Raw genomic sequence first — 8,061 nt, 5'->3', positions numbered from 1 at the left:
CCGTAAAGATTTACAGCCTCAGAAACCCTGCACAGGGTCGCTATGAGTCAGAACCAACTCCACGGCACATAACAACAATAACAACAAATCTCGTGCATGCCGTTGGGAATAGATGAGTCACAGAGAGGCTAAATGATGCTCAACTTGTTTGTAGCTGAAAAACTATGTTTAAATGTAGTTTGTAGTTTGTGAGACAGTGGGGAATAGAGATTTGGAGACAATGCAGAGAGAAGTCACATTATAACTCTAATAGGCCATATGGGCTTCTCACCATGCCCATTCCTCCCTTATTGACATGGTTGGGTTCCCAATGACCAGGTGTTTGTTATGCAAAACTCGGCATTATAAGAAAATGGAGGATGACTACATGATTAGATAACTGCCAAATGACAACATGAGTGCTTAAACATTGAGCATCCTATCCTGGTCCCACCAAATTGACACATCACCTCAACCAACACAACCTGTGAGATTTTTGTTACAGCGTTCATTTTGTACACCATTAATGTGCACAATAGTAAATCTTTTATTATTGTTGTAAATGTGAAGTGTCAGATAACGAGATAGTTGGTAAGTGAGGAGTAGGTATGTTTTCTTTCAAAAATACTTATTGAGCACCTACTATGTACCAAGCCCAGTGCTAAGAGCCGGCATACAGTAGTAAGACTGACTGAGACTTCTTCCTCATGGAGCGTACAGTCTGCCAGAGAAGACAATATTGAATAAGCAAATTTCTGTTATGGATGCTCTGTAAATACATGGTCTGGCAGGTGCACTGTAGGGTTTTCTACATTCTGTTGAATTGTACTGTTCTCTGGGATGATCAGGTTTGGCGCTTGCCTCAGTTTCTTTCTCCTCTTTGACAGAAACCTCTAAATGGCAGCTCCGATAGCTGAGGGGGAGTCACAGAAGAGCTACACTGTCAGTGCTATTCTGCTCCGAAGGACACGGGTGTGGCACTGGTTACGTGTGGGCTGCTTACTGAAATGTCGGCGGTTAGAACCCACCAATCGCTCTGGAGGAGAAAAAGGAGACAGTCTGCTTCTGTAAAGATTGACAGCCTCGGAAACTTTATGGAGCAGTTCTGCTTTTGTCCTCCAGGGTCACTGTAAGCTGAAATCACTTCAGCAGTAGTATAGGTCGGGTTTGGATTCGTTTTCCTCTAGTGTAGAGGCACACCGTTGTCTGGGATTGAAGCTGCTGTGAGCCAGATATCAGAGTTTTGCAGGTCTGGGCATTATTTCTTGTTATCTGTGGATAGATGAGATGTTTATCTGCATTTTTGAATGCAATTTGTGTTGATATTAGTGTAGATTCATAGGAATAATATGGAGAAATCTCTTACACTTTTTTCCTAGTTTTCTTCAAAAGTGGAAGGTTATGACATTAATACAATTCACCAGTCTTATTCAGATGTCCCCAGTTGTCCTTACAGTCATCTGTGCATGTGTGTGTATGTGGCAGTAGACTAAGTTGTATACAATTTGATCATTTCTTTATGTTTATATATTCAACACCACAATCACAGACAAGATACCGACTGCTTCCAACCCCATAAGGATCCCTTGTGTTGCCTTTTTATTACCACACCTCCCTTCATTCTTCCCCTGTCCCAACACCCTGGCAACATATAATCGATTCTCCAACTGTCACTTCAAAAATATTATATACATGGAGTCACACTGTTACTGTGTTTAAAGAAGAGCTGTCTTCACACCTGCACAACAATGATCTTGAACGGAAAGCACCAAGACAGGGCAGCCAACAAAAGTTGTAATACAACTGGAGTATGGCTAATGAGTGACTGATGCTTGTATTTCTGCACTGAATCTAGCTACATCATTTAGAGAACATAGAGCACTTTTCTTTGAAGTACTGTTGAGAGAAATATGGCTCCCATCGTCGAGTCAGTTCTAACTCAAAACAACTCTGTATAGACTTTCCAAGGAGCAGCTGGTAGGTTTGAACCACCAATTTTGTAGTTAACAGTACTACAGCGCCACAGCAGGGATCTGGGCTCCTATGATAGAACTAACCAATAAGAACTCAGAATGCCTCCATCACCACGCTGACCCCCACCTCCCCCCACCCCCTGAAGATCTAACTCAGGTAATGGCTCTGTAGGATAAGCACTCAACTGCAATGTGGATTTGAACAAGGTTGGCGGTTCAAGCTCACCAGTTGCTTCTGGGAAACCCTATACAGGGTTGCTATGAGTCAGAATGGACTCGAATGGACTCCTGGAGTGGCGCCACAGGATGAGCACTGGAATGCAAACCGCATGGTCAGTGATTCAAACCCACCAGCTGCTCCTCGGAAACCCTATAAAGAATTAGCATGAGTCCGAATTGACTCAATGGTATGCAACAACAACAACAATGCAAAAAGAGAGACTGAGCTGGGTTGCCGGCGCCGCTGCTGCCTTCATGCCAGCCCCTCGGGTCTCAGCGAGGCCGGGCAATGCTCCAGAATGGGAGACAAGCCAATTTGGGAACAGATTGGATCCAGCTTCATTCAACATTACTACCAGTTATTTGATAATGACAGAATCCAACTAGGCACAATTTACATTGATGCATCATACCTTACTTACGTGCAAAGGACAGCAGTTCCAGGGGAAAGCTGCCATTGTGGAGAAGTTGTTTAGCCTTCTGTTCCAGAAAATTCAGCACAGCATCACGGCGCAGGACCATCAGCCCACACCAGATAGCTGCATCATCAGCATGGTTGTGCGCCAGCTCAAGGCCGATGAAGACCCCATCATGGGCTTTCATCAGATGTTCCTATTAAAGAACATCAGTGATGCTTGGGGTTGCACCAATGACATGTTCAAGCTCTGCACAACTTCAGCTGACCTTGTCCCAGCCAGGCACTCATGCTGTCTCCCCCTCCCTCCTCTACCTGATACTATTCACACTCCTCAAGATGCTCCAGATAACATACACAAATGAGCAGGGCCGTGGTGGGAGTGGGCACTGCTTCTGTTGAGGTGTTGTGTATGATGTTTGGATGCTAGACTAGTTGTATTTGACAGAAGTTTGTGTTGTACCAGCGCATGCCTTGGAAACACTTAAGAATTGCAAAAGATAGTTGTTGTTTTTTTAAATCTACTGACGAATTGCTCTAGTAACCCAAAGAAGTGAAGGAGAAAGCAGCTGTCTCACTGCCCAGATACTGATTTGTTCAGGTGTTTCAATGCCTTGTTATACAATTGTTGTTGTTGTTATGTGCCGTGGAGTCGGATCCAACTCTAAGTGACCCTGTATAGAGCTTCTGAGACTGTAAATCTTTACGGGAGCAGAAAGCCTCATCTTTCTCCCGTGGAACAGCTGGTAGTTTCGAACGGCTGACCTTGCGCCTCGCAGCCCGATTCATAACTACTACAATAACAATGAAAATTTTCTTAAAAACAAAAAACAATGCAAAAAGACAAAGTTGGGGCAAATGCATCTGGCTTTTTGCCCTCTTCTAGTTTAATGAGAGGACTCCTGGTATGGCACTGTAGAAAAAGCACCGAACTGTGAACCACAAGGTAGGCCGTTGAAGCCCACCAGCTGCTTCTCAGAAACCCTACACGGGGTCACTATGAGTCAGAACAACAGGCTTCAGAGAAGTGTAGGACAATTGTCCCCAGGGACCATACCAGCAGCACCTGCATCATCTGCATCATCTGAAAGTCTGTTAGCAGTCCAGATTCTCAGACTCCCAGACTTCCTGCACCCGAAACTCAAGAGTGGGGCGCAGCAATCAGTGTTTTAACAAGTCCCAGGTGATCCCCAGGCACACTGAAGTCTCAGGATCACTGCTTTAGCGCCATGTCTGTCCCCATTCCGTGAGTTTCCAGCAATGATGGTTAACTTTGCAGTGCTTTTGGCCATTGATGGGTCAAATGTTGATAACAATCAGGAAGAGCAGACCTGGAAAGGCCAACTTATGGTTGAGAGTCAGATGGCCTTTGTGACAAGGCTGAAGGTGCATATTATAGGAGGTCAGGAAAAACAGGCCAGTGGAGGAAGGATAACTGCATCACATAAAGTAGTTCCTGAATTGCACCTAAGAAATATAGAACTTGTAATTGGATGGCTGGAAGATTGTGGTCTTGAGCAAAGCAAGCCTGTGACCTTGCTGTTTAGAGTTATGCTTTATCAAATTAGTTGTATACCTACTGTATTTCAAGCTTAACCAGGACAGACAAGACTTCCAGGAACGAATTTCTTGAGGACAGAAATGATCAACTGCAAGATTCTGAGAACAGATGACCCTCAGCAGGAGTGGTGGGCTAAACCTGCCGGATCCATAGTACAGTTGGCCAGCCCTGGGGACCAGCGTTTTAGAAGAGGAAGAGACAGTACAAATGAGCCATCAGATTAGTTCCGCAGGCTGGAAAAGATGTAAAGCTTTCATTCTCTTCACAAAGTAAAGTTTAAAAGACTAAAATATATTCCTAAAGGAGTCATGAGAATGCAGGCATCCTTGAGACATAGCAAAATAGACCAACACCTCCAATTCTCCTGACTTTCTGTCTCTCTATCTTCTCTTGGCCTCTCTCCTGTAAGTGAAAGATGAGTTTTGCTAAATTAGGTAGCAGTTGGAATGAGTTTTATTCACCAGCAGTATTGGGAATAACAGCAGAGCCTGCAGGAATGTGAGCTCCAGCAACAAGTAATCATTATTACAAAATCAAATTTCCCATCTCATCTCTGATATGCCTGTATGTAACCCTAGAGCTGGGCTTCAAAGTATTATAAATCCAGCCTACAAGACATGGAGCAGTGGGATATGGGGCCCCTTGTGTATCAAAAAACCCTGACCAGCAAGAGAGATATATGAGGGTAACTCCTTCTCCATTGCTTTTGCAATAAAATTCACCCAGAGCTCCAGGAAGAGTTGAGAATGTAATTCAGCCTCAATAAATCATGACTAAAATTAAGATGGCCAGACATGTAGTAGCCTGCACAGGTGTGTGGAGAATTTGAAATTTAGTGCCCTGGAAATGGGTCGCAGCTTATTTAATTATGGAAAGCAAGAAGAAATATTGCTCTTCAGGGTAAAAAGTTAAATACTCTAATCCATTCAACCAGCATATCTCTGCCATGGCTAGATTAATACAAAAGTTTGTGTAATATGCGATTTTTTTTTTAAAAGGGATGAAGTCCGATGTTAGAAAAAAACAACCATATAAATGAAAAGGCTATCCTTCACAGTAATTCTCATTTGACTACTTGTCAGAGTTGTGTGTTTTCTTTCAGTGCGATATATGTGTACCTAGGAAGACAGTTCTAGTGCTTCCTTACAGGTTATCTACTTAACATTTATCGACGTATCTTGAAGCTATTCTGGATAGATTTTCAGCAGTGTTCTCATTAATTGGATATGCTGTTTGGGGGCATTAAGGAACCCTGATAGCATTGTAAGGTAAGCACTGAACTGCTAATCTCAAGGTTAGCAGTTCAAACTCATCAGCCAATCTCTGGAAGAAAGATGAGGCTTTTTGCTCCCGTAAAGATCTACAGCCTGAGTAACCCTATACGGGCTCGCTGAGTCTTAATCGTCTTGACAGCACTGGGTTGAGTTAAGGCTATGATGCACTGACAATGGCTGATCTTCCCCATTCCCTGGGGCTCCTGTCGTCCCTACAGGAAATCTCAAGTTTCCATTACTGGCTGTGGTTAATCATGGCTTCAGGTTTAATTAGGTGAATCAATGGTGAATCACTGTTTAATAGAGCAAAAATCAGATTTCCCATATATCATACACAAATGAGCAGTGACATATTATTACTAAATTGGCATGGAGATGCGAAGCAATTTAACTGGGATGTCAGGAGGTGGGTGGATGATGATTTTATTCTTAAAACTGCGTCACTTTTCCCACCCTGTAGTGACAGCTGTCACCCGGTTGTCAGTGAGAGGACGCTGTGGTACCAGTGCAGGACTGTGCTCCACAGGGTTTCCAGGGCTGATCTTTTCAGAGTTCAGTCACCAGGCCCTTCTTCCTAGGCACTTCTGAATGCACTCAATCTCCCAACCTTTTGGTAAGTAGCTGAGTGGTGAACTGTTTGCACAATTTGGGGACTCCAAAAGAAATTTATAAAAAAAATTACTAAAATACTTCATGAGAACTGTGCCTTTTGGACAAATGACCTCTTGATACTGCTTTCAGTTCTACAATTTATATTTATTTTAAAACTGGTCCAACGGATTCCAATTCGTGACAAATCTGTGCATCCTTGGCTGAAGGATGATCCTTTCCTTATTTTGAATATCTAATCTATTCCTGAAGGCTGCCTGTGGAATAGGTAAAAGCGCCACGCATTTATCTACTCACCCACTGACAAGGCTGCACCAGATCATGCCCTGATGAAATTGTACAATTTCCACTCCTTCCAACTCTGGTCTAACTGAGGTGCTAGCATATGCATTAGTCTCTAACATGAGATCATGTGAATGTTAAACATCTTCCTAGAGCTTGGAATATAGGAAGTCAGTGAATGGTTTCTGATTATGTTTATTTACTTTCAAAAAGTGCCAAGTGTCTGACAACCTCCTGAAGAAATCTACATGTCCTGTTTTAGGCATGTTTTGGACCATTAGATTGTACTCTATGATGTTGTTGTTAAGTGCTGTCAAGTTGTTTCTGACCCATAGTGACCCCGTATAGGGTTTCCAAAGAGTGGTCTGTGAACCACCGACCTTGGGGTTCAAACCACTTTGCAGTCCAGCACATTAGCCCACAGAGCTACACCTGGACTCCTGCTCTATGATGTTGTTGTTAGGTGCCATCAAGTCGATTACCGACTCATAGTGACCTTATGCACAGCAGAATGAAACACTGCCTGATCCTGAGCCAGCCTCACTACTGTTGCTACGCTTGAGTCCATGATTCTGCCACTTGGCCAATCCATCTCGTTGGGGGGGTCTTCCTCTTTTTCTCTGACCCTCCACCTTACCAAACATGATATCCTTCTCCAGTGACTGACCCCGCCTGACAATATGACCTACTCTATGATGTGGTGGTTATGTGCCGTGGAGTTGATTCCGACTCATAGCAACCCTGCACAGGGTTTCCGAGGCTGTAAATCTTTACGGGAGCAGAAAGCCTCATCTTTCTCCTGTAGAACAGCTGGTAGTTTCAAAATGCTGACGGTGAGATTAGCAGCCTGATTTGTAACCACTATGCTACCAGAGCTCATGTGACTCTATGATGTTGTTGTTGTTGTTAAGTGCCATGAAGTCAGTTCCGACCCATAGTGACCCTGTATAGGGTTTCTGAGGAGCAGCTGGTGAGCTTGAACCACCGACCTTGCAGTTCAAACGGCTTTGCAGTCTGGTGCATTAACCCACAGTGCCATACCATAACTCCCTGTCCTAGTTTAGGCAGGCTCAAATGCGAGGTCAGTTGGCACCGCAAGGATGGCAGGTGGGAAAGAACCTAAGAACCAGGAAGGACCCTATGGCTCAGGCAGTTCAGAAGTTAGTTTCACATCAACTAATATTGACTTACAAGAAAGAAAGAAACAAACACAAAAAAGATTTTTTCAGCCACGTGTTTTTTACTAGCTTACATAAATATCTGAAAACAAATTCACCTCGCTTCCTTTCTGTATCCTTGGCACAATTTATTATAGATTTTAATAAACAAACTATCTAAATAGTCACGGGGGAAATGCATTTTAAAATATGAAACAGAGGTTAATAAATAGGCAACTATGTCAAGTACGGCGAGGACCATCTAGTTGTTCCTTTAAGATCCAGTCACTGATTTGCAACTTTTATTAATGCAAATTTCATCTATAAAACAAGGTAATTTACAACTTGATCTTGACTCACATTTTTTGGGGAGACAGCAGTTGAATTTTTACATTAAACAAACTGCAAAATTTCAACCAAAGGACAAATAAAGCATTCATTTTTAAAATTTTAGGTTCTATAAATAAAGGACAAATAAAAGTTTACACTTTTAAACTTTTAACTTCTACACCAACAAATAATGACTTGATATCAATTATGTTATTCCGTTTGCGATGTTTTTCAGCTCTCTTCTGCAGTGCACAGGCAGCTT

At 42.9% G+C, this 8,061-nt stretch overlaps 1 pseudogene; it reads left to right on the top strand.

Annotated features, from left to right (window-relative positions):
- The first annotated feature begins 2,470 nt into the window (after positions 1–2,470).
- On the top strand, positions 2,471–2,951 carry LOC102833402 (annotated as a pseudogene).
- Positions 2,952–8,061: the final 5,110 nt, after the last annotated feature.

This window comes from Chrysochloris asiatica, unplaced genomic scaffold (genome assembly GCF_000296735.1).
Source record: "Chrysochloris asiatica unplaced genomic scaffold, ChrAsi1.0 scaffold00060, whole genome shotgun sequence".
NCBI lineage: Eukaryota > Metazoa > Chordata > Mammalia > Afrosoricida > Chrysochloridae > Chrysochloris > Chrysochloris asiatica.
This window is presented reverse-complemented; position numbering and strand designations above follow the sequence as displayed.